Raw genomic sequence first — 6,000 nt, forward strand, 5'->3', positions numbered from 1 at the left:
ACATTTTGGATATTTCAGTCTGCCATGGTCACACTGTGTCCTCCCAGGATATGGAATGGCAGACACTCTAGATCTTGACATGAATAGCTTTGGTTAAGCAACTTCCCTTTATTCAGAAGAAGAGCTTTTGTTAACGACTTCATTAAATTTAGGCATTATATCTCTAATGATGCTAAATCAACTAACAGCTATTAGTCAGTGAGGCGACTGTAAATGAGCTTAATTTATTTTTTTGGTTGTAGGGTTGTTTTATGCTTTTTGTTTGTTTGGTTTTTGGTGTGGGGTGGTTTTTTTGTTTATTTGTTTTTTGTTTTGTTTTGTTTAAAAAAGGCTTGGAAGTGGCTTACTGTATTCAACACTACTCAGACATGTAGTAATCGTGGCAATGTTGTTCATGCAAGAAACTCCAAAATTATGATTATCTAGAGCATTCAACTTCCTGGTTTACACAGGGGCGAGGCTGGAGGATGGGGGAATTGTCTATTTTCCCTGATTTCAGCCAAGGTAAATAATCTGATAACGGAATGCCCTTTAAACTTGGGACTCTGGAGGTGGTGAGGGGAGCAGTGATCAGCAAGCTTGAAATTGTTCCATAAGCTCGTTGGTTGATTTCACTGTAAAGTGATAAATTGCAGATGACAAAGTGTGTCAAATGGAATCCTGCCAGTCCAGTGAATTAACTTGATAAAAACCACCATAGACAGACATAAGGTATTTGTTGAATACCTTTGAGAATTCAGTTAATTATTTACAAAAGTAATACTTAGTGAGCTCTCACAGGTGGTAGACACTGTAGATGAAGACCGTAATGAAGATGAGGTTGAGAAGCTCTTTTATCTTCCTGGTTACGGTGTGTTCAGGCAAACTCTTTGCTGAAGGTAAATACACTGAATCCTATTGTAGATGGAATCTAGACTATGCAGTGTTGGTAACTTAAGTGCAATGCCTTTCCTCTCTCTACTGAGTAAACACAGCTTTTTAAATTAAATACAGTTCTGTTGTGACATGGCTGATGTTCACAATTCAGCTGTCGCGGATTCCTGTCTAAGCCTCCAAACTGTAATATTGAAATGTTCAGACTTTAGTTCAGAAGAAATTACCTATGGAAATGTCTTTGAGCTGTTTTGGGGAGCTTACACAAACTGAATTTGGTACTATTAAAGCATTTTATATATTGAAGTGTCTTGGAGCTTGAAATAATTTCACTTTATTACGAAGCAAAGTAGTGGAGGTTAAATGGGACCTGCAGGAGTTAATCTGGGATGGTCCTGCATTTTCTATCCCTATTTTCAGCACTGATTTCTTCTTTTGCTTCTTGTTTTTGGGATTGCTTGCTTATTCTGGTTTTGTTATTTTGGGGTTTCTTCAAGTAACCTAATGTCTTATTCAGCACTACTCTTTAAGAAGGTTTTCTCCTATTACTGGGGATTTTCATGGGTTTTTTTTATTCTCCTTGTTTTTTCTTTAATCTCCATTTCTTATTTCTTTTCCCTTGACTTCCTAAATTCCTCTTCCTAAGCAAGCCTAACTCCTCTATTGTCTCCTAGTAGCTTGACAACTGGATGTTACAGTTAGGCTTTGGTGTGTTTGTGCTTATGCTTCTGGGCAAAATGGAGTAAAATACAGGGGTCCTGCATCAGTTTTGCCCAGTTCACCTTAGGAGGTTTTATTCTACAGCTGATATTCTTGTGAACCCTAAGAGCAAAAGCTGATAAAATTGTAGCATGTCTTTGTTTCAGCAGGTCTCAAAAAGGCCTTCATGCTTGGAAGTAGTTGGAATTTTGTTCTAGATTAAACAAATCAGTCAAGTTGATATTAGATAAATGCCTACAAGGATCAATCTGGATGCTCTACAGTGTCATCTCACTGTACAGTGAATATGAACCTTTGGTCTCACAAATCACCTCAGGGTGATGCTGCCTAGGGAACTAACACAGCTCTAGGCACTGACAGAGACCCCAGGAGCAGAATGTGATTGTTCCTGCACTCCTTAGGATCGGCCAGGGTGTGCGATTTTTCTAGAAACTTCTGTGGACCCTGCCACCTCCTGGGAGTCCCAACAGTGTTCTGTTGCCATTGCCACATCTCACTGCTTTTCCCATGGTGAGATCCTGTGACTCACCTGAGGCAGAAAAGCTGTACCAAAATTGGAACCAGGCTAATTCCTCTCCCTTCTGATTGTACAGATGAACATAACACCTGCAAAGGTGACCACAGCCGTGTCTCTTTTCAGATGTGACATGTGGACCTCCTCCAGAAATTGCTGGTGGTAGAATTGCTGGTACTAAAAAGTCCCGGTATAACCCTGGGGAGAGTGCAAAGTATCAGTGCTGGAAAAGTTTTAAGATGACTGGAGATTCCACTGTAGTGTGCCAGAATGGGACCTGGACAGAGCTGCCAACATGCAAAGGTAATTTCTCTCTCTCTCCATCCATCCTGCTGTCAGTGAGAGCATCCTAAAGGTGCCTCATTGTCATTTGGCATCTCAGTGGCCTGACAGGGCCCAGCTGCCATGGCTCTGGCACACTCAGGACAAGGCCCTTTGCCCAGGTCTCTGTTCACATGGGCTGACTTTACCAAGCTGCGGGACCCAGGTGGCTTCACTCAAGAGGGCCAAGTGCCAGGCAGGACAAGATGAAATCCTGCAGGCAGCTGCAAGCACTGAAAGCTGTGCTCAGGTGGGGTGAGCTGGCACTTGTGAGCCTGAACATTGGAGAAATGAGAAACTCTTGCTCCTGCCAGCTCTTGGGTGTTCTCTCTGCTTTCCTCCACTTCTCTGAGTAGGGCCAACACAGGGTGGGTGGTATTTCTGACCAGGCCTTCTCTGCAGTTGGACTTTCTCTCTGATTGGGAAATTTCTTTCAGGAAAAGCTGGAATATGTGGCACACCTCCGGCTATTCAAAATGGAGAGCTTCTTGTCTTCCCCTTGCCAGAATATCAACATGGTGATACCCTGGAGTACCAATGCCCAGATTTCTATGTCTTAGAAGGGTCTCCAACAATCACCTGTCTGAATGGGCGGTGGACAGACCCTCCAGTTTGCCTGGGTAGGTCGAGGCATGTGCTGGCTGGCCAAAGGCTGTGTGACTGCTCCTCTTGTCTTCCCCTCAGGCCCTGAGGGCAGCACTGGTGCTGGAGGCACAGTGCTGGCAGGGCAGAATGGCAGTGAGTCCTCCTTTTGTCCCAAAGGAGTTTCTTCTTCAGTTCAGCTTGTGTAGTTCCCTCAGCTGCCAGCAGGTCCATAGGGAGGGGAGTTGGCTGAAGCCTCCTGTGAGGGGATCTCCATCACTTGTGCAGAGCTCCTGAGTGCTCATCCTGGGGGCACGGCTCCACCCAGCAGGCTGTGAGCCAGGAGGATGGGTCTGCAGGAGTGGCAGTGCTGGGGAAAGCCGGGGTGCCTCCGTGAGGAGACAACAAATTTAGAGAAGGACTGAGCACAAGGGAAGGAGGGATCTCAGAAAAGGTATGGGGAAGTTCAGTGGTGCCTGGTGTTTCCCCCCTGTGTGACAGTCAGTGTGACAAGGCTTCTCCCAGGGCTTTTTTTTTTCCCCTTTAGCTTGGAGGTGAATGTCTTTTCTTTTGCAAGTGACTGAGGGATAGAGCACATCCTTGGAAGCCTTTTTTGATGTGAGGAACTTCAGTAGGCTCTAGGGGCAAAACAGTTACATGTGCTGTGTCTGTGTGAAGTGCTGACTCTCTTCTCTTGGCTTTTTAAAGCGGCCTGTACAGTGTCAGAAGAAGATATGGACAGAAACAATATTGAGCTGAAATGGGTTGTGAAAAGGAAGGTGTACATCACATCGGGTGACTACGCTGAATTTCGTTGTAAACAGGGTTTTTTGGAAGACCCAAGCACTTCCAACTTCAGAGTACAGTGTTTGGAGGGGACATTGAAATACCCACGGTGCCCACTGAGAGGTAAGTCACCCCCTCCTCTGCTTTGCTGCTCTGTGTTTGCATTTTCAGTGCTGAGGGGAAGCAGAAAGACCCTGCCTTTCCTGGCTGGGAGCCAGGGTGTGGGAGCCTCCTGGAAGCTGCAGGAATCGGGGGGCAGTGTTCCCAAGACATCAACAGAGGTTCTGTCCTTTTAAAAATGGGCCAGGAGACCTGCTCCTTTGAAAGGCCTTTATTAGTCAGCTCTTTCAAGGGGGAACTCGAGGGGTCGCCTGCGCTGTCACCGTTCCCGCTCGGGCCGCCGCCGAGGAGGAGGTGCCAGTGGAATCTGCTGCTCTCGCTGCAGAGTCGGGAGTTCCATCGTCATTGGAATCCCCAGGAACTCCACTGGGCTCATGTGGTCTAGGGGTGTCACCTTTGCCCAGTCTTTTTGTGGTCATGGCGAGGCGGCAGAAGCAGAATCAGTCTCTAGGTAGCTGAGGGTCTTCTCGGTGTTTTAGTTTCTCTCTTTTAAGTGGATTTTGTGCTGGGTCCCGGATTTTGGGTCCATTTGCCAGCAACTGCACTTCTGCTTGGAGCAGAGCACCATGGGAGTCCTGGGATTTTCCTATTAGGCGGGGCCGGCATTTCGAGGAGCCGGCGGGGAGCGGCGACAGCCTAGCCCGACGGAAGGGGAGGGAACCCGGGGTTTTAGAGGGGGTATACAACCTGGGATAAGGTTTGGAGGGTACAAATTTTGGTACAAACAGCATAACTTTCTTAACAGACAGGGTACAACTGGCATAACATTTTAAACAGCATAATCTTCCTAATAAATGACGGACTGTGTCAAAAATGGGAGTTTCTTACATTTTATTCATTTCAGTCCCCCCTCTATTTCTTTGATCGGGCCTTTGCCCACATCAATTGGCAGGTTTTGATACATGGCAGTATATCTTTCACTTAGTTTTTCAGTTTGGGGTTCTAATTAATAGGTAAGTTTTTACCGAGGGGGTTCATATTAAATCTGCAACTCCCTCTGGATTGTCCAGCTTTTCAAAGCAAAACCATTCTCTTATAGGGAACTCTCCAGTTAGGCGCTGCTTAAATGTTGCAGCATTTCTTGCAATCCAATACTGCTTTATATCAAAACACATGGGATTCACATGAGTGTGAACTCTTATAAGGGACTGCAGATTCTCCCCGTTATAGATGGGATGGTGTGTTTGCTCATTAATGGGACTATGATTAGTCCTCCCAAGAGTCTAGTATGAACCATTGTCTTGATTTCACCTGGTCTTGCCTCTTGGCTTGGGGAAGGTATTTAGCTGGCCTTATGGAGTTCCTTTCAGTGTGTTCCCACTTCTTTTCCAGTTTTTGATCAGCCCTTCTGTGGTGTGCCCTATGAGAGATCTGTAATGATATTATTATTACAACTTTTTAAAACAGCTTAACACTTCATGATAACTTAGAACGACAACTTACAGAGAACATTTTTTATGACAACCTTTGATAACAACTTGGAAAGTTTTTAAACAATGGGTTTTCTTTCCTTCTTAATTGGCCTTTGGTTGTTTCTTGAAGGTTATTTTAAGTGTGTCTGGGTCCCTAATGGTAGTCCATTTGGAGGGAGTCCTTGCTGGGGTAACAGTCACTGGGAGGTGGCAATGGTCCTTTTACTCGGGATATGTGTGTCCAGCCCTTTCCTTGGGTCCTCACTGCAGTGTGGGTTGTGAGCAAGACCTGGAACGGGCCTTCGAATTTGGGGGTTAGTGGAGTGGTGTTCCAAGATTTAATTAGGACCCAGTCTCCTGGCTTTATTTGGTGTACGTCTGCATCCAAGGCGGAGGTTTGAGGAAGATACCCTCTTCTTTTAAGATCGGCCAATGTTTTTCCAATTGTTTTTATATATTCTTGAGTGGCTGCCTCCCCTTCTAAATAATCTCCAGTGCTGTAAGGAGTTAGTAAGAAAGGGAGTCCAAACATCATCTCATATGGTGAAGCCCCTATGTCTGACCTTGGCCGAACTTGGATTCTCAAGACTGCTAGGGGCAGACATTTTAGCCAATTCATTCCAGTTTCTGCTATTAATTTAGTTAATACATTCTTGAGGGTTTTATTCATCC

This window comes from Sylvia atricapilla, chromosome 9 (genome assembly GCF_009819655.1).
Source record: "Sylvia atricapilla isolate bSylAtr1 chromosome 9, bSylAtr1.pri, whole genome shotgun sequence".
Taxonomy (NCBI): domain Eukaryota; kingdom Metazoa; phylum Chordata; class Aves; order Passeriformes; family Sylviidae; genus Sylvia; species Sylvia atricapilla.